The following is a 20332-nucleotide window of genomic DNA, read 5'->3' on the forward strand; positions in this document are numbered from 1 at the left end:
GCAGCTGTCCGTCACGGCTCAGAGGTGCACTTAGATCACCTGGGGGTGGAGGTGAGCAGCAGCAGCCTTTGTTATGCGCACTTCAGAAACACGGCACCACAACAAGTAACTTGTGCGCCAAGATCTTGAGTTGGCCCCAGACACTGGTGGGCCATCGCTTCTCGGCCTTTTGGCTAAGATCAAGTGTAGTATCTGTTCTTATCAGTTTAATATCTGATATGTCCTCTATATGGGGATTAAATATTAAATGCATTTTTGAGCATTGGGCGGTGAAACCTTGGGCTTGCTCTCTTCACTCCTTGCATTGACCTGGTATTGCAGTGCCACCAGGAACGGTGCACCGTTCTCTTTTTTTCTGTGAAAACCAAAGCAAGGCTGAAACTGGAAGGACATTAACGTGTGCCCGTGCGTCAACGTAATTGCAAGCCCACGTTTCTTGTAAGGAAGCAGCAGTGTAAAAGCGTGCTGCAGTGTAAAAGCGTGCTGCAGTGTAAAAGCGTGCTGCAGTGTAAAAGCTTACAGCACCTGGTATTCCCAGGCGGTCTCCCATCCAAGTACTAACCAGGCCCGACCCTGCTTAGCTTCCGAGATCAGACGAGATCGGGCGTGCTCAGGGTGGTGTGGCCGTAAGCCGACGGGCAGGTGACACAGACTCCTTTTATAGACCAGGCAAGGCCCCCTGCTCGTGGAGGGGCTCAAAAGGCAGCCTTCCGAACACACTGCACTTGAGCCTTTATCGCCACTACCTGCTACACTCTATTCCAGTATTAGGAAGCTACACCGAGATGGGTAAGCTGCTGTTGGTGCCGTCAGGTGCAGTTGTTGCTGAATCGATAGGAAATGACAGCCAGGTATGCCAGTGAAAAGGTCGAGTGTTTCCTCTCCAATGTGTGCTGGAGGTTGAAGTTGAACACAGCACAGCATTAACGAGCACCTGAGTCAAGGCATTGGACTCTGGGACTATCCATTTCCTGCACCATCAGCCAAAGAGCTGTGTCTGGGAACAGCCACCCAGTGCTGGGCAAGTACACCTCATACTTACCTGGCAGGGGAGATACCATGATCAAGAAGGTGGTTCACCCAGGGCGAGGCTCAGCCATTGCACTCTGGTTGTGCTGACCCCTGCAAATTCCCCAAACGTGGGAATCTTGACTGCATATTTTTTGCTAGTGGGGTACTGCGTCCGCGCTCTCCCCCGATGACGTAGTTGTAAGCAAAGGTCAGCCGCCCAAGGTTCCGCCTTGTGTGCCCATCTCCAGGCTTCTCACGTGCTCGCAGAGCGACGTCCCCAGTATTTCCAAGTTGCTGGGAATGGGATGGTTGTGGGTGTTGTCTTTTAGCTCTAAGGAAATGTCATGCTCCCTTTCCCGGCTCTTTGTAGGTAGAACTGGATTGTTGGAGATGGATCCATGGCCATCATGCCAAGGGTTAATACTTTGGCGCTTGCTCCGTCCACTCCTGTACATTGACCTGATATTGAAGCGATGCCAGGAGCAGCTCACCATTTCAGAAGCCCGGAGGAGTTGGGAAACGGCCCGGCAGTTTGTACTGCTCGGTGTGACACAGAGCTGCTTTGCTCATGCACTCACATCTACCACTAAACCTTGGAGGTGTCCCCCGTGAGCGAGGAATGTGCCACAGCCTCAGCGGTTGATAGAAAACTGCAGCACACAACCAACGGTAAGAATGCGCTTCCAAACATGCAGTCAAATGTGGGCGGTTGATTGGCCGGCAACCCAAAAACGTTGAAGAAAGGCTGTCCCAAGGTGGCCGGCCGGGCCGACCGAGACTGTGGTGACTCTGGCGGATAGACTCCTTGGCTGCTCTCAAGGAGAGGGGCTATGTTGACTCTGGTTTTTCTTCAAAATGCTCAAGTCTTTCGCCTTTTACTAAAGACTTCCGTGGAGAGGAGCGTCCAAGAGTTTAAGTTATTTTTGGTGGGCTTTGCTGTATGGCTGCGCCCTTTGAGTGTGTCAAATGTCAAGCAGCTGTCCGTCACGGCTCAGAGGTGCACTTAGATCACCTGGGGGTGGAGGTGAGCAGCAGCAGCCTTTGTTATGCGCACTTCAGAAACACGGCACCACAACAAGTAACTTGTGCGCCAAGATCTTGAGTTGGCCCCAGACACTGGTGGGCCATCGCTTCTCGGCCTTTTGGCTAAGATCAAGTGTAGTATCTGTTCTTATCAGTTTAATATCTGATATGTCCTCTATATGGGGATTAAATATTAAATGCATTTTTGAGCATTGGGCGGTGAAACCTTGGGCTTGCTCTCTTCACTCCTTGCATTGACCTGGTATTGCAGTGCCACCAGGAACGGTGCAACGTTCTCTTTTTTTCTGTGAAAACCAAAGCAAGGCTGAAACTGGAAGGACATTAACGTGTGCCCGTGCGTCAACGTAATTGCAAGCCCACGTTTCTTGTAAGGAAGCAGCAGTGTAAAAGCGTGCTGCAGTGTAAAAGCGTGCTGCAGTGTAAAAGCGTGCTGCAGTGTAAAAGCTTACAGCACCTGGTATTCCCAGGCGGTCTCCCATCCAAGTACTAACCAGGCCCGACCCTGCTTAGCTTCCGAGATCAGACGAGATCGGGCGTGCTCAGGGTGGTGTGGCCGTAAGCCGACGGGCAGGTGACACAGACTCCTTTTATAGACCAGGCAAGGCCCCCTGCTCGTGGAGGGGCTCAAAAGGCAGCCTTCCGAACACACTGCACTTGAGCCTTTATCGCCACTACCTGCTACACTCTATTCCAGTATTAGGAAGCTACACCGAGATGGGTAAGCTGCTGTTGGTGCCGTCAGGTGCAGTTGTTGCTGAATCGATAGGAAATGACAGCCAGGTATGCCAGTGAAAAGGTCGAGTGTTTCCTCTCCAATGTGTGCTGGAGGTTGAAGTTGAACACAGCACAGCATTAACGAGCACCTGAGTCAAGGCATTGGACTCTGGGACTATCCATTTCCTGCACCATCAGCCAAAGAGCTGTGTCTGGGAACAGCCACCCAGTGCTGGGCAAGTACACCTCATACTTACCTGGCAGGGGAGATACCATGATCAAGAAGGTGGTTCACCCAGGGCGAGGCTCAGCCATTGCACTCTGGTTGTGCTGACCCCTGCAAATTCCCCAAACGTGGGAATCTTGACTGCATATTTTTTGCTAGTGGGGTACTGCGTCCGCGCTCTCCCCCGATGACGTAGTTGTAAGCAAAGGTCAGCCGCCCAAGGTTCCGCCTTGTGTGCCCATCTCCAGGCTTCTCACGTGCTCGCAGAGCGACGTCCCCAGTATTTCCAAGTTGCTGGGAATGGGATGGTTGTGGGTGTTGTCTTTTAGCTCTAAGGAAATGTCATGCTCCCTTTCCCGGCTCTTTGTAGGTAGAACTGGATTGTTGGAGATGGATCCATGGCCATCATGCCAAGGGTTAATACTTTGGCGCTTGCTCCGTCCACTCCTGTACATTGACCTGATATTGAAGCGATGCCAGGAGCAGCTCACCATTTCAGAAGCCCGGAGGAGTTGGGAAACGGCCCGGCAGTTTGTACTGCTCGGTGTGACACAGAGCTGCTTTGCTCATGCACTCACATCTACCACTAAACCTTGGAGGTGTCCCCCGTGAGCGAGGAATGTGCCACAGCCTCAGCGGTTGATAGTAAACTGCAGCACACAACCAACGGTAAGAATGCGCTTCCAAACATGCAGTCAAATGTGGGCGGTTGATTGGCCGGCAACCCAAAAACGTTGAAGAAAGGCTGTCCCAAGGTGGCCGGCCGGGCCGACCGAGACTGTGGTGACTCTGGCGGATAGACTCCTTGGCTGCTCTCAAGGAGAGGGGCTATGTTGACTCTGGTTTTTCTTCAAAATGCTCAAGTCTTTCGCCTTTTACTAAAGACTTCCGTGGAGAGGAACGTCCAAGAGTTTAAGTTATTTTTGGTGGGCTTTGCTGTATGGCTGCGCCCTTTGAGTGTGTCAAATGTCAAGCAGCTGTCCGTCACGGCTCAGAGGTGCACTCAGATCACCTGGGGGTGGAGGTGAGCAGCAGCAGCCTTTGTTATGCGCACTTCAGAAACACGGCACCACAACAAGTAACTTGTGCGCCAAGATCTTGAGTTGGCCCCAGACACTGGTGGGCCATCGCTTCTCGGCCTTTTGGCTAAGATCAAGTGTAGTATCTGTTCTTATCAGTTTAATATCTGATATGTCCTCTATATGGGGATTAAATATTAAATGCATTTTTGAGCATTGGGCGGTGAAACCTTGGGCTTGCTCTCTTCACTCCTTGCATTGACCTGGTATTGCAGTGCCACCAGGAACGGTGCAACGTTCTCTTTTTTTCTGTGAAAACCAAAGCAAGGCTGAAACTGGAAGGACATTAACGTGTGCCCGTGCGTCAACGTAATTGCAAGCCCACGTTTCTTGTAAGGAAGCAGCAGTGTAAAAGCGTGCTGCAGTGTAAAAGCGTGCTGCAGTGTAAAAGCGTGCTGCAGTGTAAAAGCTTACAGCACCTGGTATTCCCAGGCGGTCTCCCATCCAAGTACTAACCAGGCCCGACCCTGCTTAGCTTCCGAGATCAGACGAGATCGGGCGTGCTCAGGGTGGTGTGGCCGTAAGCCGACGGGCAGGTGACACAGACTCCTTTTATAGACCAGGCAAGGCCCCCTGCTCGTGGAGGGGCTCAAAAGGCAGCCTTCCGAACACACTGCACTTGAGCCTTTATCGCCACTACCTGCTACACTCTATTCCAGTATTAGGAAGCTACACCGAGATGGGTAAGCTGCTGTTGGTGCCGTCAGGTGCAGTTGTTGCTGAATCGATAGGAAATGACAGCCAGGTATGCCAGTGAAAAGGTCGAGTGTTTCCTCTCCAATGTGTGCTGGAGGTTGAAGTTGAACACAGCACAGCATTAACGAGCACCTGAGTCAAGGCATTGGACTCTGGGACTATCCATTTCCTGCACCATCAGCCAAAGAGCTGTGTCTGGGAACAGCCACCCAGTGCTGGGCAAGTACACCTCATACTTACCTGGCAGGGGAGATACCATGATCAAGAAGGTGGTTCACCCAGGGCGAGGCTCAGCCATTGCACTCTGGTTGTGCTGACCCCTGCAAATTCCCCAAACGTGGGAATCTTGACTGCATATTTTTTGCTAGTGGGGTACTGCGTCCGCGCTCTCCCCCGATGACGTAGTTGTAAGCAAAGGTCAGCCGCCCAAGGTTCCGCCTTGTGTGCCCATCTCCAGGCTTCTCACGTGCTCGCAGAGCGACGTCCCCAGTATTTCCAAGTTGCTGGGAATGGGATGGTTGTGGGTGTTGTCTTTTAGCTCTAAGGAAATGTCATGCTCCCTTTCCCGGCTCTTTGTAGGTAGAACTGGATTGTTGGAGATGGATCCATGGCCATCATGCCAAGGGTTAATACTTTGGCGCTTGCTCCGTCCACTCCTGTACATTGACCTGATATTGAAGCGATGCCAGGAGCAGCTCACCATTTCAGAAGCCCGGAGGAGTTGGGAAACGGCCCGGCAGTTTGTACTGCTCGGTGTGACACAGAGCTGCTTTGCTCATGCACTCACATCTACCACTAAACCTTGGAGGTGTCCCCCGTGAGCGAGGAATGTGCCACAGCCTCAGCGGTTGATAGAAAACTGCAGCACACAACCAACGGTAAGAATGCGCTTCCAAACATGCAGTCAAATGTGGGCGGTTGATTGGCCGGCAACCCAAAAACGTTGAAGAAAGGCTGTCCCAAGGTGGCCGGCCGGGCCGACCGAGACTGTGGTGACTCTGGCGGATAGACTCCTTGGCTGCTCTCAAGGAGAGGGGCTATGTTGACTCTGGTTTTTTCTTCAAAATGCTCAAGTCTTTCGCCTTTTACTAAAGACTTCCGTGGAGAGCAACGTCCAAGAGTTTAAGTTATTTTTGGTGGGCTTTGCTGTATGGCTGCGCCCTTTGAGTGTGTCAAATGTCAAGCAGCTGTCCGTCACGGCTCAGAGGTGCACTTGGAGGAGAGCAGCAGCAGCCTTTGTTATGCGCACTTCAGAAACACGGCACCACAACAAGTAACTTGTGCGCCAAGATCTTGAGTTGGCCCCAGACACTGGTGGGCCATCGCTTCTCGGCCTTTTGGCTAAGATCAAGTGTAGTATCTGTTCTTATCAGTTTAATATCTGATATGTCCTCTATATGGGGATTAAATATTAAATGCATTTTTGAGCATTGGGCGGTGAAACCTTGGGCTTGCTCTCTTCACTCCTTGCATTGACCTGGTATTGCAGTGCCACCAGGAACGGTGCACCGTTCTCTTTTTTTCTGTGAAAACCAAAGCAAGGCTGAAACTGGAAGGACATTAACGTGTGCCCGTGCGTCAACGTAATTTCAAGCCCACGTTTCTTGTAAGGAAGCAGCAGTGTAAAAGCGTGCTGCAGTGTAAAAGCGTGCTGCAGTGTAAAAGCGTGCTGCAGTGTAAAAGCGTGCTGCAGTGTAAAAGCGTGCTGCAGTGTAAAAGCTTACAGCACCTGGTATTCCCAGGCGGTCTCCCATCCAAGTACTAACCAGGCCCGACCCTGCTTAGCTTCCGAGATCAGACGAGATCGGGCGTGCTCAGGGTGGTGTGGCCGTAAGCCGACGGGCAGGTGACACAGACTCCTTTTATAGACCAGGCAAGGCCCCCTGCTCGTGGAGGGGCTCAAAAGGCAGCCTTCCGAACACACTGCACTTGAGCCTTTATCGCCACTACCTGCTACACTCTATTCCAGTATTAGGAAGCTACACCGAGATGGGTAAGCTGCTGTTGGTGCCGTCAGGTGCAGTTGTTGCTGAATCGATAGGAAATGACAGCCAGGTATGCCAGTGAAAAGGTCGAGTGTTTCCTCTCCAATGTGTGCTGGAGGTTGAAGTTGAACACAGCACAGCATTAACGAGCACCTGAGTCAAGGCATTGGACTCTGGGACTATCCATTTCCTGCACCATCAGCCAAAGAGCTGTGTCTGGGAACAGCCACCCAGTGCTGGGCAAGTACACCTCATACTTACCTGGCAGGGGAGATACCATGATCAAGAAGGTGGTTCACCCAGGGCGAGGCTCAGCCATTGCACTCTGGTTGTGCTGACCCCTGCAAATTCCCCAAACGTGGGAATCTTGACTGCATTTTTTTTGCTAGTGGGGTACTGCGTCCGCGCTCTCCCCCGATGACGTAGTTGTAAGCAAAGGTCAGCCGCCCAAGGTTCCGCCTTGTGTGCCCATCTCCAGGCTTCTCACGTGCTCGCAGAGCGACGTCCCCAGTATTTCCAAGTTGCTGGGAATGGGATGGTTGTGGGTGTTGTCTTTTAGCTCTAAGGAAATGTCATGCTCCCTTTCCCGGCTCTTTGTAGGTAGAACTGGATTGTTGGAGATGGATCCATGGCCATCATGCCAAGGGTTAATACTTTGGCGCTTGCTCCGTCCACTCCTGTACATTGACCTGATATTGAAGCGATGCCAGGAGCAGCTCACCATTTCAGAAGCCCGGAGGAGTTGGGAAACGGCCCGGCAGTTTGTACTGCTCGGTGTGACACAGAGCTGCTTTGCTCATGCACTCACATCTACCACTAAACCTTGGAGGTGTCCCCCGTGAGCGAGGAATGTGCCACAGCCTCAGCGGTTGATAGAAAACTGCAGCACACAACCAACGGTAAGAATGCGCTTCCAAACATGCAGTCAAATGTGGGCGGTTGATTGGCCGGCAACCCAAAAACGTTGAAGAAAGGCTGTCCCAAGGTGGCCGGCCGGGCCGACCGAGACTGTGGTGACTCTGGCGGATAGACTCCTTGGCTGCTCTCAAGGAGAGGGGCTATGTTGACTCTGGTTTTTCTTCAAAATGCTCAAGTCTTTCGCCTTTTACTAAAGACTTCCGTGGAGAGGAACGTCCAAGAGTTTAAGTTATTTTTGGTGGGCTTTGCTGTATGGCTGCGCCCTTTGAGTGTGTCAAATGTCAAGCAGCTGTCCGTCACGGCTCAGAGGTGCACTTGGAGGAGAGCAGCAGCAGCCTTTGTTATGCGCACTTCAGAAACACGGCACCACAACAAGTAACTTGTGCGCCAAGATCTTGAGTTGGCCCCAGACACTGGTGGGCCATCGCTTCTCGGCCTTTTGGCTAAGATCAAGTGTAGTATCTGTTCTTATCAGTTTAATATCTGATATGTCCTCTATATGGGGATTAAATATTAAATGCATTTTTGAGCATTGGGCGGTGAAACCTTGGGCTTGCTCTCTTCACTCCTTGCATTGACCTGGTATTGCAGTGCCACCAGGAACGGTGCACCGTTCTCTTTTTTTCTGTGAAAACCAAAGCAAGGCTGAAACTGGAAGGACATTAACGTGTGCCCGTGCGTCAACGTAATTGCAAGCCCACGTTTCTTGTAAGGAAGCAGCAGTGTAAAAGGGTGCTGCAGTGTAAAAGCGTGCTGCAGTGTAAAAGCGTGCTGCAGTGTAAAAGCTTACAGCACCTGGTATTCCCAGGCGGTCTCCCATCCAAGTACTAACCAGGCCCGACCCTGCTTAGCTTCCGAGATCAGACGAGATCGGGCGTGCTCAGGGTGGTGTGGCCGTAAGCCGACGGGCAGGTGACACAGACTCCTTTTATAGACCAGGCAAGGCCCCCTGCTCGTGGAGGGGCTCAAAAGGCAGCCTTCCAAACACACTGCACTTGAGCCTTTATCGCCACTACCTGCTACACTCTATTCCAGTATTAGGAAGCTACACCGAGATGGGTAAGCTGCTGTTGGTGCCGTCAGGTGCAGTTGTTGCTGAATCGATAGGAAATGACAGCCAGGTATGCCAGTGAAAAGGTCGAGTGTTTCCTCTCCAATGTGTGCTGGAGGTTGAAGTTGAACACAGCACAGCATTAACGAGCACCTGAGTCAAGGCATTGGACTCTGGGACTATCCATTTCCTGCACCATCAGCCAAAGAGCTGTGTCTGGGAACAGCCACCCAGTGCTGGGCAAGTACACCTCATACTTACCTGGCAGGGGAGATACCATGATCAAGAAGGTGGTTCACCCAGGGCGAGGCTCAGCCATTGCACTCTGGTTGTGCTGACCCCTGCAAATTCCCCAAACGTGGGAATCTTGACTGCATATTTTTTGCTAGTGGGGTACTGCGTCCGCGCTCTCCCCCGATGACGTAGTTGTAAGCAAAGGTCAGCCGCCCAAGGTTCCGCCTTGTGTGCCCATCTCCAGGCTTCTCACGTGCTCGCAGAGCGACGTCCCCAGTATTTCCAAGTTGCTGGGAATGGGATGGTTGTGGGTGTTGTCTTTTAGCTCTAAGGAAATGTCATGCTCCCTTTCCCGGCTCTTTGTAGGTAGAACTGGATTGTTGGAGATGGATCCATGGCCATCATGCCAAGGGTTAATACTTTGGCGCTTGCTCCGTCCACTCCTGTACATTGACCTGATATTGAAGCGATGCCAGGAGCAGCTCACCATTTCAGAAGCCCGGAGGAGTTGGGAAACGGCCCGGCAGTTTGTACTGCTCGGTGTGACACAGAGCTGCTTTGCTCATGCACTCACATCTACCACTAAACCTTGGAGGTGTCCCCCGTGAGCGAGGAATGTGCCACAGCCTCAGCGGTTGATAGAAAACTGCAGCACACAACCAACGGTAAGAATGCGCTTCCGAACATGCAGTCAAATGTGGGCGGTTGATTGGCCGGCATCCCAAAAACGTTGAAGAAAGGCTGTCCCAAGGTGGCCGGCCGGGCCGACCGAGACTGTGGTGACTCTGGCGGATAGACTCCTTGGCTGCTCTCAAGGAGAGGGGCCATGTTGACTCTGGTTTTTCTTCAAAATGCTCAAGTCTTTCGCCTTTTACTAAAGACTTCCGTGGAGAGGAACGTCCAAGAGTTTAAGTTATTTTTGGTGGGCTTTGCTGTATGGCTGCGCCCTTTGAGTGTGTCAAATGTCAAGCAGCTGTCCGTCACGGCTCAGAGGTGCACTTAGATCACCTGGGGGTGGAGGTGAGCAGCAGCAGCCTTTGTTATGCGCACTTCAGAAACACGGCACCACAACAAGTAACTTGTGCGCCAAGATCTTGAGTTGGCCCCAGACACTGGTGGGCCATCGCTTCTCGGCCTTTTGGCTAAGATCAAGTGTAGTATCTGTTCTTATCAGTTTAATATCTGATATGTCCTCTATATGGGGATTAAATATTAAATGCATTTTTGAGCATTGGGCGGTGAAACCTTGGGCTTGCTCTCTTCACTCCTTGCATTGACCTGGTATTGCAGTGCCACCAGGAACGGTGCACCGTTCTCTTTTTTTCTGTGAAAACCAAAGCAAGGCTGAAACTGGAAGGACATTAACGTGTGCCCGTGCGTCAACGTAATTGCAAGCCTACGTTTCTTGTAAGGAAGCAGCAGTGTAAAAGCGTGCTGCAGTGTAAAAGCGTGCTGCAGTGTAAAAGCGTGCTGCAGTGTAAAAGCGTGCTGCAGTGTAAAAGCTTACAGCACCTGGTATTCCCAGGCGGTCTCCCATCCAAGTACTAACCAGGCCCGACCTTGCTTAGCTTCCGAGATCAGACGAGATCGGGCGTGCTCAGGGTGGTGTGGCCGTAAGCCGACGGGCAGGTGACACAGACTCCTTTTATAGACCAGGCAAGGCCCCCTGCTCGTGGAGGGGCTCAAAAGGCAGCCTTCCGAACACACTGCACTTGAGCCTTTATCGCCACTACCTGCTACACTCTATTCCAGTATTAGGAAGCTACACCGAGATGGGTAAGCTGCTGTTGGTGCCGTCAGGTGCAGTTGTTGCTGAATCGATAGGAAATGACAGCCAGGTATGCCAGTGAAAAGGTCGAGTGTTTCCTCTCCAATGTGTGCTGGAGGTTGAAGTTGAACACAGCACAGCATTAACGAGCACCTGAGTCAAGGCATTGGACTCTGGGACTATCCATTTCCTGCACCATCAGCCAAAGAGCTGTGTCTGGGAACAGCCACCCAGTGCTGGGCAAGTACACCTCATACTTACCTGGCAGGGGAGATACCATGATCAAGAAGGTGGTTCACCCAGGGCGAGGCTCAGCCATTGCACTCTGGTTGTGCTGACCCCTGCAAATTCCCCAAACGTGGGAATCTTGACTGCATAATTTTTGCTAGTGGGGTACTGCGTCCGCGCTCTCCCCCGATGACGTAGTTGTAAGCAAAGGTCAGCCGCCCAAGGTTCCGCCTTGTGTGCCCATCTCCAGGCTTCTCACGTGCTCGCAGAGCGACGTCCCCAGTATTTCCAAGTTGCTGGGAATGGGATGGTTGTGGGTGTTGTCTTTTAGCTCTAAGGAAATGTCATGCTCCCTTTCCCGGCTCTTTGTAGGTAGAACTGGATTGTTGGAGATGGATCCATGGCCATCATGCCAAGGGTTAATACTTTGGCGCTTGCTCCGTCCACTCCTGTACATTGACCTGATATTGAAGCGATGCCAGGAGCAGCTCACCATTTCAGAAGCCCGGAGGAGTTGGGAAACGGCCCGGCAGTTTGTACTGCTCGGTGTGACACAGAGCTGCTTTGCTCATGCACTCACATCTACCACTAAACCTTGGAGGTGTCCCCCGTGAGCGAGGAATGTGCCACAGCCTCAGCGGTTGATAGAAAACTGCAGCACACAACCAACGGTAAGAATGCGCTTCCAAACATGCAGTCAAATGTGGGCGGTTGATTGGCCGGCAAACCAAAAACGTTGAAGAAAGGCTGTCCCAAGGTGGCCGGCCGGGCCGACCGAGACTGTGGTGACTCTGGCGGATAGACTCCTTGGCTGCTCTCAAGGAGAGGGGCTATGTTGACTCTGGTTTTTCTTCAAAATGCTCAAGTCTTTCGCCTTTTACTAAAGACTTCCGTGGAGAGGAACGTCCAAGAGTTTAAGTAATTTTTGGTGGGCTTTGCTGTATGGCTGCGCCCTTTGAGTGTGTCAAATGTCAAGCAGCTGTCCGTCACGGCTCAGAGGTGCACTTAGATCACCTGGGGGTGGAGGTGAGCAGCAGCAGCCTTTGTTATGCGCACTTCAGAAACACGGCACCACAACAAGTAACTTGTGCGCCAAGATCTTGAGTTGGCCCCAGACACTGGTGGGCCATCGCTTCTCGGCCTTTTGGCTAAGATCAAGTGTAGTATCTGTTCTTATCAGTTTAATATCTGATATGTCCTCTATATGGGGATTAAATATTAAATGCATTTTTGAGCATTGGGCGGTGAAACCTTGGGCTTGCTCTCTTCACTCCTTGCATTGACCTGGTATTGCAGTGCCACCAGGAACGGTGCACCGTTCTCTTTTTTTCTGTGAAAACCAAAGCAAGGCTGAAACTGGAAGGACATTAACGTGTGCCCGTGCGTCAACGTAATTGCAAGCCTACGTTTCTTGTAAGGAAGCAGCAGTGTAAAAGCGTGCTGCAGTGTAAAAGCGTGCTGCAGTGTAAAAGCGTGCTGCAGTGTAAAAGCTTACAGCACCTGGTATTCCCAGGCGGTCTCCCATCCAAGTACTAACCAGGCCCGACCTTGCTTAGCTTCCGAGATCAGACGAGATCGGGCGTGCTCAGGGTGGTGTGGCCGTAAGCCGACGGGCAGGTGACACAGACTCCTTTTATAGACCAGGCAAGGCCCCCTGCTCGTGGAGGGGCTCAAAAGGCAGCCTTCCGAACACACTGCACTTGAGCCTTTATCGCCACTACCTGCTACACTCTATTCCAGTATTAGGAAGCTACACCGAGATGGGTAAGCTGCTGTTGGTGCCGTCAGGTGCAGTTGTTGCTGAATCGATAGGAAATGACAGCCAGGTATGCCAGTGAAAAGGTCGAGTGTTTCCTCTCCAATGTGTGCTGGAGGTTGAAGTTGAACACAGCACAGCATTAACGAGCACCTGAGTCAAGGCATTGGACTCTGGGACTATCCATTTCCTGCACCATCAGCCAAAGAGCTGTGTCTGGGAACAGCCACCCAGTGCTGGGCAAGTACACCTCATACTTACCTGGCAGGGGAGATACCATGATCAAGAAGGTGGTTCACCCAGGGCGAGGCTCAGCCATTGCACTCTGGTTGTGCTGACCCCTGCAAATTCCCCAAACGTGGGAATCTTGACTGCATATTTTTTGCTAGTGGGGTACTGCGTCCGCACTCTCCCCCGATGACGTAGTTGTAAGCAAAGGTCAGCCGCCCAAGGTTCCGCCTTGTGTGCCCATCTCCAGGCTTCTCACGTGCTCGCAGAGCGACGTCCCCAGTATTTCCAAGTTGCTGGGAATGGGATGGTTGTGGGTGTTGTCTTTTAGCTCTAAGGAAATGTCATGCTCCCTTTCCCGGCTCTTTGAGGTAGAACTGGATTGTTGGAGATGGATCCATGGCCATCATGCCAAGGGTTAATACTTTGGCGCTTGCTCCGTCCACTCCTGTACATTGACCTGATATTGAAGCGATGCCAGGAGCAGCTCACCATTTCAGAAGCCCGGAGGAGTTGGGAAACGGCCCGGCAGTTTGTACTGCTCGGTGTGACACAGAGCTGCTTTGCTCATGCACTCACATCTACCACTAAACCTTGGAGGTGTCCCCCGTGAGCGAGGAATGTGCCACAGCCTCAGCGGTTGATAGAAAACTGCAGCACACAACCAACGGTAAGAATGCGCTTCCAAACATGCAGTCAAATGTGGGCGGTTGATTGGCCGGCAACCCAAAAACGTTGAAGAAAGGCTGTCCCAAGGTGGCCGGCCGGGCCGACCGAGACTGTGGTGACTCTGGCGGATAGACTCCTTGGCTGCTCTCAAGGAGAGGGGCTATGTTGACTCTGGTTTTTCTTCAAAATGCTCAAGTCTTTCGCCTTTTACTAAAGACTTCCGTGGAGAGGAACGTCCAAGAGTTTAAGTTATTTTTGGTGGGCTTTGCTGTATGGCTGCGCCCTTTGAGTGTGTCAAATGTCAAGCAGCTGTCCGTCACGGCTCAGAGGTGCACTTGGAGGAGAGCAGCAGCAGCCTTTGTTATGCGCACTTCAGAAACACGGCACCACAACAAGTAACTTGTGCGCCAAGATCTTGAGTTGGCCCCAGACACTGGTGGGCCATCGCTTCTCGGCCTTTTGGCTAAGATCAAGTGTAGTATCTGTTCTTATCAGTTTAATATCTGATATGTCCTCTATATGGGGATTAAATATTAAATGCATTTTTGAGCATTGGGCGGTGAAACCTTGGGCTTGCTCTCTTCACTCCTTGCATTGACCTGGTATTGCAGTGCCACCAGGAACGGTGCACCGTTCTCTTTTTTTCTGTGAAAACCAAAGCAAGGCTGAAACTGGAAGGACATTAACGTGTGCCCGTGCGTCAACGTAATTTCAAGCCCACGTTTCTTGTAAGGAAGCAGCAGTGTAAAAGCGTGCTGCAGTGTAAAAGCGTGCTGCAGTGTAAAAGCGTGCTGCAGTGTAAAAGCTTACAGCACCTGGTATTCCCAGGCGGTCTCCCATCCAAGTACTAACCAGGCCCGACCCTGCTTAGCTTCCGAGATCAGACGAGATCGGGCGTGCTCAGGGTGGTGTGGCCGTAAGCCGACGGGCAGGTGACACAGACTCCTTTTATAGACCAGGCAAGGCCCCCTGCTCGTGGAGGGGCTCAAAAGGCAGCCTTCCGAACACACTGCACTTGAGCCTTTATCGCCACTACCTGCTACACTCTATTCCAGTATTAGGAAGCTACACCGAGATGGGTAAGCTGCTGTTGGTGCCGTCAGGTGCAGTTGTTGCTGAATCGATAGGAAATGACAGCCAGGTATGCCAGTGAAAAGGTCGAGTGTTTCCTCTCCAATGTGTGCTGGAGGTTGAAGTTGAACACAGCACAGCATTAACGAGCACCTGAGTCAAGGCATTGGACTCTGGGACTATCCATTTCCTGCACCATCAGCCAAAGAGCTGTGTCTGGGAACAGCCACCCAGTGCTGGGCAAGTACACCTTATACTTACTTGGCAGGGGAGATACCATGATCAAGAAGGTGGTTCACCCAGGGCGAGGCTCAGCCATTGCACTCTGGTTGTGCTGACCCCTGCAAATTCCCCAAACGTGGGAATCTTGACTGCATATTTTTTGCTAGTGGGGTACTGCGTCCGCGCTCTCCCCCGATGACGTAGTTGTAAGCAAAGGTCAGCCGCCCAAGGTTCCGCCTTGTGTGCCCATCTCCAGGCTTCTCACGTGCTCGCAGAGCGACGTCCCCAGTATTTCCAAGTTGCTGGGAATGGGATGGTTGTGGGTGTTGTCTTTTAGCTCTAAGGAAATGTCATGCTCCCTTTCCCGGCTCTTTGTAGGTAGAACTGGATTGTTGGAGATGGATCCATGGCCATCATGCCAAGGGTTAATACTTTGGCGCTTGCTCCGTCCACTCCTGTACATTGACCTGATATTGAAGCGATGCCAGGAGCAGCTCACCATTTCAGAAGCCCGGAGGAGTTGGGAAACGGCCCGGCAGTTTGTACTGCTCGGTGTGACACAGAGCTGCTTTGCTCATGCACTCACATCTACCACTAAACCTTGGAGGTGTCCCCCGTGAGCGAGGAATGTGCCACAGCCTCAGCGGTTGATAGAAAACTGCAGCACACAACCAACGGTAAGAATGCGCTTCCAAACATGCAGTCAAATGTGGGCGGTTGATTGGCCGGCAACCCAAAAACGTTGAAGAAAGGCTGTCCCAAGGTGGCCGGCCGGGCCGACCGAGACTGTGGTGACTCTGGCGGATAGACTCCTTGGCTGCTCTCAAGGAGAGGGGCTATGTTGACTCTGGTTTTTCTTCAAAATGCTCAAGTCTTTCGCCTTTTACTAAAGACTTCCGTGGAGAGGAACGTCCAAGAGTTTAAGTTATTTTTGGTGGGCTTTGCTGTATGGCTGCGCCCTTTGAGTGTGTCAAATGTCAAGCAGCTGTCCGTCACGGCTCAGAGGTGCACTTGGAGGAGAGCAGCAGCAGCCTATGTTATGCGCACTTCAGAAACACGGCACCACAACAAGTAACTTGTGCGCCAAGATCTTGAGTTGGCCCCAGACACTGGTGGGCCATCGCTTCTCGGCCTTTTGGCTAAGATCAAGTGTAGTATCTGTTCTTATCAGTTTAATATCTGATATGTCCTCTATATGGGGATTAAATATTAAATGCATTTTTGAGCATTGGGCGGTGAAACCTTGGGCTTGCTCTCTTCACTCCTTGCATTGACCTGGTATTGCAGTGCCACCAGGAACGGTGCACCGTTCTCTTTTTTTCTGTGAAAACCAAAGCAAGGCTGAAACTGGAAGGACATTAACGTGTGCCCGTGCGTCAACGTAATTTCAAGCCCACGTTTCTTGTAAGGAAGCAGCAGTGTAAAAGCGTGCTGCAGTGTAAAAGCGTGCTGCAGTGTAAAAGCGTGCTGCAGTGTAAAAGCGTGCTGCAGTGTAAAAGCGTGCTGCAGTGTAAAAGCTTACAGCACCTGGTATTCCCAGGCGGTCTCCCATCCAAGTACTAACCAGGCCCGACCCTGCTTAGCTTCCGAGATCAGACGAGATCGGGCGTGCTCAGGGTGGTGTGGCCGTAAGCCGACGGGCAGGTGACACAGACTCCTTTTATAGACCAGGCAAGGCCCCCTGCTCGTGGAGGGGCTCAAAAGGCAGCCTTCCAAACACACTGCACTTGAGCCTTTATCGCCACTACCTGCTACACTCTATTCCAGTATTAGGAAGCTACACCGAGATGGGTAAGCTGCTGTTGGTGCCGTCAGGTGCAGTTGTTGCTGAATCGATAGGAAATGACAGCCAGGTATGCCAGTGAAAAGGTCGAGTGTTTCCTCTCCAATGTGTGCTGGAGGTTGAAGTTGAACACAGCACAGCATTAACGAGCACCTGAGTCAAGGCATTGGGCTCTGGGACTATCCATTTCCTGCACCATCAGCCAAAGAGCTGTGTCTGGGAACAGCCACCCAGTGCTGGGCAAGTACACCTCATACTTACCTGGCAGGGGAGATACCATGATCAAGAAGGTGGTTCACCCAGGGCGAGGCTCAGCCATTGCACTCTGGTTGTGCTGACCCCTGCAAAGCCCCCAAACGTGGGAATCTTGACTGCATATTTTTTGCTAGTGGGGTACTGCGTCCGCGCTCTCCCCCGATGACGTAGTTGTAAGCAAAGGTCAGCCGCCCAAGGTTCCGCCTTGTGTGCCCATCTCCAGGCTTCTCACGTGCTCGCAGAGCGACGTCCCCAGTATTTCCAAGTTGCTGGGAATGGGATGGTTGTGGGTGTTGTCTTTTAGCTCTAAGGAAATGTCATGCTCCCTTTCCCGGCTCTTTGTAGGTAGAACTGGATTGTTGGAGATGGATCCATGGCCATCATGCCAAGGGTTAATACTTTGGCGCTTGCTCCGTCCACTCCTGTACATTGACCTGATATTGAAGCGATGCCAGGAGCAGCTCACCATTTCAGAAGCCCGGAGGAGTTGGGAAACGGCCCGGCAGTTTGTACTGCTCGGTGTGACACAGAGCTGCTTTGCTCATGCACTCACATCTACCACTAAACCTTGGAGGTGTCCCCCGTGAGCGAGGAATGTGCCACAGCCTCAGCGGTTGATAGAAAACTGCAGCACACAACCAACGGTAAGAATGCGCTTCCAAACATGCAGTCAAATGTGGGCGGTTGATTGGCCGGCAAACCAAAAACGTTGAAGAAAGGCTGTCCCAAGGTGGCCGGCCGGGCCGACCGAGACTGTGGTGACTCTGGCGGATAGACTCCTTGGCTGCTCTCAAGGAGAGGGGCTATGTTGACTCTGGTTTTTCTTCAAAATGCTCAAGTCTTTCGCCTTTTACTAAAGACTTCCGTGGAGAGGAACGTCCAAGAGTTTAAGTTATTTTTGGTGGGCTTTGCTGTATGGCTGCGCCCTTTGAGTGTGTCAAATGTCAAGCAGCTGTCCGTCACGGCTCAGAGGTGCACTTAGATCACCTGGGGGTGGAGGTGAGCAGCAGCAGCCTTTGTTATGCGCACTTCAGAAACACGGCACCACAACAAGTAACTTGTGCGCCAAGATCTTGAGTTGGCCCCAGACACTGGTGGGCCATCGCTTCTCGGCCTTTTGGCTAAGATCAAGTGTAGTATCTGTTCTTATCAGTTTAATATCTGATATGTCCTCTATATGGGGATTAAATATTAAATGCATTTTTGAGCATTGGGCGGTGAAACCTTGGGCTTGCTCTCTTCACTCCTTGCATTGACCTGGTATTGCAGTGCCACCAGGAACGGTGCACCGTTCTCTTTTTTTCTGTGAAAACCAAAGCAAGGCTGAAACTGGAAGGACATTAACGTGTGCCCGTGCGTCAACGTAATTGCAAGCCCACGTTTCTTGTAAGGAAGCAGCAGTGTAAAAGCGTGCTGCAGTGTAAAAGCGTGCTGCAGTGTAAAAGCTTACAGCACCTGGTATTCCCAGGCGGTCTCCCATCCAAGTACTAACCAGGCCCGACCCCGCTTAGCTTCCGAGATCAGACGAGATCGGGCGTGCTCAGGGTGGTGTGGCCGTAAGCCGACGGGCAGGTGACACAGACTCCTTTTATAGACCAGGCAAGGCCCCCTGCTCGTGGAGGGGCTCAAAAGGCAGCCTTCCAAACACACTGCACTTGAGCCTTTATCGCCACTACCTGCTACACTCTATTCCAGTATTAGGAAGCTACACCGAGATGGGTAAGCTGCTGTTGGTGCCGTCAGGTGCAGTTGTTGCTGAATCGATAGGAAATGACAGCCAGGTATGCCAGTGAAAAGGTCGAGTGTTTCCTCTCCAATGTGTGCTGGAGGTTGAAGTTGAACACAGCACAGCATTAACGAGCACCTGAGTCAAGGCATTGGACTCTGGGACTATCCATTTCCTGCACCATCAGCCAAAGAGCTGTGTCTGGGAACAGCCACCCAGTGCTGGGCAAGTACACCTCATACTTACCTGGCAGGGGAGATACCATGATCAAGAAGGTGGTTCACCCAGGGTGAGGCTCAGCCATTGCACTCTGGTTGTGCTGACCCCTGCAAATTCTCCAAACGTGGGAATCTTGACTGCATATTTTTTGCTAGTGGGGTACTGCGTCCGCGCTCTCCCCCGATGACGTAGTTGTAAGCAAAGGTCAGCCGCCCAAGGTTCCGCCTTGTGTGCCCATCTCCAGTCTTCTCACGTGCTCGCAGAGCGACGTCCCCAGTATTTCCAAGTTGCTGGGAATGGGATGGTTGTGGGTGTTGTCTTTTAGCTCTAAGGAAATGTCATGCTCCCTTTCCCGGCTCTTTGTAGGTAGAACTGGATTGTTGGAGATGGATCCATGGCCATCATGCCAAGGGTTAATACTTTGGCGCTTGCTCCGTCCACTCCTGTACATTGACCTGATATTGAAGCGATGCCAGGAGCAGCTCACCATTTCAGAAGCCCGGAGGAGTTGGGAAACGGCCCGGCAGTTTGTACTGCTCGGTGTGACACAGAGCTGCTTTGCTCATGCACTCACATCTACCACTAAACCTTGGAGGTGTCCCCCGTGAGCGAGGAATGTGCCACAGCCTCAGCGGTTGATAGAAAACTGCAGCACACAACCAACGGTAAGAATGCGCTTCCAAACATGCAGTCAAATGTGGGCGGTTGATTGGCCGGCAAACCAAAAACGTTGAAGAAAGGCTGTCCCAAGGTGGCCGGCCGGGCCGACCGAGACTGTGGTGACTCTGGCGGATAGACTCCTTGGCTGCTCTCAAGGAGAGGGGCTATGTTGACTCTGGTTTTTCTTCAAAATGCTCAAGTCTTTCGCCTTTTACTAAAGACTTCCGTGGAGAGGAACGTCCAAGAGTTTAAGTTATTTTTGGTGGGCTTTGCTGTATGGCTGCGCCCTTTGAGTGTGTCAAATGTCAAGCAGCTGTCCGTCACGGCTCAGAGGTGCACTTAGATCACCTGGGGGTGGAGGTGAGCAGCAGCAGCCTTTGTTATGCGCACTTCAGAAACACGGCACCACAACAAGTAACTTGTGCGCCAAGATCTTGAGTTGGCCCCAGACACTGGTGGGCCATCGCTTCTCGGCCTTTTGGCTAAGATCAAGTGTAGTATCTGTTCTTATCAGTTTAATATCTGATATGTCCTCTATATGGGGATTAAATATTAAATGCATTTTTGAGCATTGGGCGGTGAAACCTTGGGCTTGCTCTCTTCACTCCTTGCATTGACCTGGTATTGCAGTGCCACCAGGAACGGTGCACCGTTCTCTTTTTTTCTGTGAAAACCAAAGCAAGGCTGAAACTGGAAGGACATTAACGTGTGCCCGTGCGTCAACGTAATTGCAAGCCCACGTTTCTTGTAAGGAAGCAGCAGTGTAAAAGCGTGCTGCAGTGTAAAAGC

General features: G+C 51.8%; 41 non-coding genes across 41 annotated transcripts; 31 read left to right on the forward strand and 10 right to left on the reverse strand.

Moving 5' to 3' along the window:
• Nucleotides 1-153: 153 nt before the first annotated feature.
• On the forward strand, nucleotides 154-346 carry LOC131452165 (U2 spliceosomal RNA). The gene has a single exon (XR_009236987.1). It is a non-coding gene; the product is annotated as a U2 spliceosomal RNA (small nuclear RNA).
• Nucleotides 347-513: 167 nt separating this feature from the next.
• Nucleotides 514-632, reverse strand: LOC131451837 (5S ribosomal RNA). The gene has a single exon (XR_009236674.1). It is a non-coding gene; the product is annotated as a 5S ribosomal RNA (ribosomal RNA).
• A 402-nt stretch (nucleotides 633-1034) lies between these two features.
• On the forward strand, nucleotides 1035-1198 carry LOC131451992 (U1 spliceosomal RNA). Its single transcript, XR_009236821.1, has one exon. It is a non-coding gene; the product is annotated as a U1 spliceosomal RNA (small nuclear RNA).
• A 647-nt stretch (nucleotides 1199-1845) lies between these two features.
• LOC131451773 (U5 spliceosomal RNA) lies at nucleotides 1846-1958 on the forward strand. Its single transcript, XR_009236611.1, has one exon. It is a non-coding gene; the product is annotated as a U5 spliceosomal RNA (small nuclear RNA).
• Nucleotides 1959-2137: 179 nt separating this feature from the next.
• LOC131452194 (U2 spliceosomal RNA) lies at nucleotides 2138-2330 on the forward strand. The gene has a single exon (XR_009237013.1). It is a non-coding gene; the product is annotated as a U2 spliceosomal RNA (small nuclear RNA).
• Nucleotides 2331-2497: 167 nt separating this feature from the next.
• LOC131451838 (5S ribosomal RNA) lies at nucleotides 2498-2616 on the reverse strand. The gene has a single exon (XR_009236675.1). It is a non-coding gene; the product is annotated as a 5S ribosomal RNA (ribosomal RNA).
• A 402-nt stretch (nucleotides 2617-3018) lies between these two features.
• LOC131451994 (U1 spliceosomal RNA) lies at nucleotides 3019-3182 on the forward strand. The gene has a single exon (XR_009236823.1). It is a non-coding gene; the product is annotated as a U1 spliceosomal RNA (small nuclear RNA).
• A 647-nt stretch (nucleotides 3183-3829) lies between these two features.
• Nucleotides 3830-3942, forward strand: LOC131452322 (U5 spliceosomal RNA). The gene has a single exon (XR_009237136.1). It is a non-coding gene; the product is annotated as a U5 spliceosomal RNA (small nuclear RNA).
• Nucleotides 3943-4121: 179 nt separating this feature from the next.
• LOC131452195 (U2 spliceosomal RNA) lies at nucleotides 4122-4314 on the forward strand. The gene has a single exon (XR_009237014.1). It is a non-coding gene; the product is annotated as a U2 spliceosomal RNA (small nuclear RNA).
• Nucleotides 4315-4481: 167 nt separating this feature from the next.
• On the reverse strand, nucleotides 4482-4600 carry LOC131451839 (5S ribosomal RNA). The gene has a single exon (XR_009236676.1). It is a non-coding gene; the product is annotated as a 5S ribosomal RNA (ribosomal RNA).
• A 402-nt stretch (nucleotides 4601-5002) lies between these two features.
• On the forward strand, nucleotides 5003-5166 carry LOC131451995 (U1 spliceosomal RNA). The gene has a single exon (XR_009236824.1). It is a non-coding gene; the product is annotated as a U1 spliceosomal RNA (small nuclear RNA).
• Nucleotides 5167-5813: 647 nt separating this feature from the next.
• On the forward strand, nucleotides 5814-5927 carry LOC131451809 (U5 spliceosomal RNA). Its single transcript, XR_009236646.1, has one exon. It is a non-coding gene; the product is annotated as a U5 spliceosomal RNA (small nuclear RNA).
• A 164-nt stretch (nucleotides 5928-6091) lies between these two features.
• Nucleotides 6092-6284, forward strand: LOC131452166 (U2 spliceosomal RNA). The gene has a single exon (XR_009236988.1). It is a non-coding gene; the product is annotated as a U2 spliceosomal RNA (small nuclear RNA).
• Nucleotides 6285-6487: 203 nt separating this feature from the next.
• Nucleotides 6488-6606, reverse strand: LOC131451840 (5S ribosomal RNA). The gene has a single exon (XR_009236677.1). It is a non-coding gene; the product is annotated as a 5S ribosomal RNA (ribosomal RNA).
• A 402-nt stretch (nucleotides 6607-7008) lies between these two features.
• On the forward strand, nucleotides 7009-7172 carry LOC131452049 (U1 spliceosomal RNA). Its single transcript, XR_009236875.1, has one exon. It is a non-coding gene; the product is annotated as a U1 spliceosomal RNA (small nuclear RNA).
• A 647-nt stretch (nucleotides 7173-7819) lies between these two features.
• LOC131452323 (U5 spliceosomal RNA) lies at nucleotides 7820-7932 on the forward strand. The gene has a single exon (XR_009237137.1). It is a non-coding gene; the product is annotated as a U5 spliceosomal RNA (small nuclear RNA).
• A 164-nt stretch (nucleotides 7933-8096) lies between these two features.
• Nucleotides 8097-8289, forward strand: LOC131452169 (U2 spliceosomal RNA). The gene has a single exon (XR_009236990.1). It is a non-coding gene; the product is annotated as a U2 spliceosomal RNA (small nuclear RNA).
• Nucleotides 8290-8456: 167 nt separating this feature from the next.
• LOC131451841 (5S ribosomal RNA) lies at nucleotides 8457-8575 on the reverse strand. Its single transcript, XR_009236678.1, has one exon. It is a non-coding gene; the product is annotated as a 5S ribosomal RNA (ribosomal RNA).
• A 402-nt stretch (nucleotides 8576-8977) lies between these two features.
• LOC131451996 (U1 spliceosomal RNA) lies at nucleotides 8978-9141 on the forward strand. The gene has a single exon (XR_009236825.1). It is a non-coding gene; the product is annotated as a U1 spliceosomal RNA (small nuclear RNA).
• A 647-nt stretch (nucleotides 9142-9788) lies between these two features.
• On the forward strand, nucleotides 9789-9901 carry LOC131451747 (U5 spliceosomal RNA). Its single transcript, XR_009236587.1, has one exon. It is a non-coding gene; the product is annotated as a U5 spliceosomal RNA (small nuclear RNA).
• A 179-nt stretch (nucleotides 9902-10080) lies between these two features.
• Nucleotides 10081-10273, forward strand: LOC131452170 (U2 spliceosomal RNA). Its single transcript, XR_009236991.1, has one exon. It is a non-coding gene; the product is annotated as a U2 spliceosomal RNA (small nuclear RNA).
• Nucleotides 10274-10458: 185 nt separating this feature from the next.
• Nucleotides 10459-10577, reverse strand: LOC131451883 (5S ribosomal RNA). Its single transcript, XR_009236719.1, has one exon. It is a non-coding gene; the product is annotated as a 5S ribosomal RNA (ribosomal RNA).
• Nucleotides 10578-10979: 402 nt separating this feature from the next.
• Nucleotides 10980-11143, forward strand: LOC131451952 (U1 spliceosomal RNA). The gene has a single exon (XR_009236783.1). It is a non-coding gene; the product is annotated as a U1 spliceosomal RNA (small nuclear RNA).
• Nucleotides 11144-11790: 647 nt separating this feature from the next.
• On the forward strand, nucleotides 11791-11903 carry LOC131452228 (U5 spliceosomal RNA). Its single transcript, XR_009237045.1, has one exon. It is a non-coding gene; the product is annotated as a U5 spliceosomal RNA (small nuclear RNA).
• A 179-nt stretch (nucleotides 11904-12082) lies between these two features.
• Nucleotides 12083-12275, forward strand: LOC131452171 (U2 spliceosomal RNA). Its single transcript, XR_009236992.1, has one exon. It is a non-coding gene; the product is annotated as a U2 spliceosomal RNA (small nuclear RNA).
• A 167-nt stretch (nucleotides 12276-12442) lies between these two features.
• LOC131451885 (5S ribosomal RNA) lies at nucleotides 12443-12561 on the reverse strand. Its single transcript, XR_009236720.1, has one exon. It is a non-coding gene; the product is annotated as a 5S ribosomal RNA (ribosomal RNA).
• Nucleotides 12562-12963: 402 nt separating this feature from the next.
• On the forward strand, nucleotides 12964-13127 carry LOC131452057 (U1 spliceosomal RNA). Its single transcript, XR_009236883.1, has one exon. It is a non-coding gene; the product is annotated as a U1 spliceosomal RNA (small nuclear RNA).
• A 646-nt stretch (nucleotides 13128-13773) lies between these two features.
• Nucleotides 13774-13886, forward strand: LOC131451748 (U5 spliceosomal RNA). The gene has a single exon (XR_009236588.1). It is a non-coding gene; the product is annotated as a U5 spliceosomal RNA (small nuclear RNA).
• A 164-nt stretch (nucleotides 13887-14050) lies between these two features.
• LOC131452172 (U2 spliceosomal RNA) lies at nucleotides 14051-14243 on the forward strand. The gene has a single exon (XR_009236993.1). It is a non-coding gene; the product is annotated as a U2 spliceosomal RNA (small nuclear RNA).
• A 167-nt stretch (nucleotides 14244-14410) lies between these two features.
• LOC131451843 (5S ribosomal RNA) lies at nucleotides 14411-14529 on the reverse strand. Its single transcript, XR_009236680.1, has one exon. It is a non-coding gene; the product is annotated as a 5S ribosomal RNA (ribosomal RNA).
• A 402-nt stretch (nucleotides 14530-14931) lies between these two features.
• Nucleotides 14932-15095, forward strand: LOC131452040 (U1 spliceosomal RNA). The gene has a single exon (XR_009236866.1). It is a non-coding gene; the product is annotated as a U1 spliceosomal RNA (small nuclear RNA).
• A 647-nt stretch (nucleotides 15096-15742) lies between these two features.
• LOC131451749 (U5 spliceosomal RNA) lies at nucleotides 15743-15855 on the forward strand. Its single transcript, XR_009236589.1, has one exon. It is a non-coding gene; the product is annotated as a U5 spliceosomal RNA (small nuclear RNA).
• Nucleotides 15856-16019: 164 nt separating this feature from the next.
• Nucleotides 16020-16212, forward strand: LOC131452174 (U2 spliceosomal RNA). Its single transcript, XR_009236994.1, has one exon. It is a non-coding gene; the product is annotated as a U2 spliceosomal RNA (small nuclear RNA).
• A 203-nt stretch (nucleotides 16213-16415) lies between these two features.
• On the reverse strand, nucleotides 16416-16534 carry LOC131451844 (5S ribosomal RNA). The gene has a single exon (XR_009236681.1). It is a non-coding gene; the product is annotated as a 5S ribosomal RNA (ribosomal RNA).
• A 402-nt stretch (nucleotides 16535-16936) lies between these two features.
• On the forward strand, nucleotides 16937-17100 carry LOC131452053 (U1 spliceosomal RNA). The gene has a single exon (XR_009236879.1). It is a non-coding gene; the product is annotated as a U1 spliceosomal RNA (small nuclear RNA).
• Nucleotides 17101-17747: 647 nt separating this feature from the next.
• On the forward strand, nucleotides 17748-17860 carry LOC131451751 (U5 spliceosomal RNA). Its single transcript, XR_009236590.1, has one exon. It is a non-coding gene; the product is annotated as a U5 spliceosomal RNA (small nuclear RNA).
• A 179-nt stretch (nucleotides 17861-18039) lies between these two features.
• Nucleotides 18040-18232, forward strand: LOC131452175 (U2 spliceosomal RNA). The gene has a single exon (XR_009236995.1). It is a non-coding gene; the product is annotated as a U2 spliceosomal RNA (small nuclear RNA).
• A 149-nt stretch (nucleotides 18233-18381) lies between these two features.
• Nucleotides 18382-18500, reverse strand: LOC131451861 (5S ribosomal RNA). Its single transcript, XR_009236697.1, has one exon. It is a non-coding gene; the product is annotated as a 5S ribosomal RNA (ribosomal RNA).
• A 402-nt stretch (nucleotides 18501-18902) lies between these two features.
• On the forward strand, nucleotides 18903-19066 carry LOC131452047 (U1 spliceosomal RNA). Its single transcript, XR_009236873.1, has one exon. It is a non-coding gene; the product is annotated as a U1 spliceosomal RNA (small nuclear RNA).
• Nucleotides 19067-19713: 647 nt separating this feature from the next.
• LOC131451752 (U5 spliceosomal RNA) lies at nucleotides 19714-19826 on the forward strand. The gene has a single exon (XR_009236591.1). It is a non-coding gene; the product is annotated as a U5 spliceosomal RNA (small nuclear RNA).
• Nucleotides 19827-20005: 179 nt separating this feature from the next.
• LOC131452176 (U2 spliceosomal RNA) lies at nucleotides 20006-20198 on the forward strand. The gene has a single exon (XR_009236996.1). It is a non-coding gene; the product is annotated as a U2 spliceosomal RNA (small nuclear RNA).
• The last annotated feature ends 134 nt before the right edge of the window (nucleotides 20199-20332 follow it).

Source organism: Solea solea, unplaced genomic scaffold (assembly GCF_958295425.1).
Source record: "Solea solea unplaced genomic scaffold, fSolSol10.1 scaffold_48, whole genome shotgun sequence".
Taxonomy (NCBI): Eukaryota; Metazoa; Chordata; class Actinopteri; order Pleuronectiformes; family Soleidae; genus Solea; species Solea solea.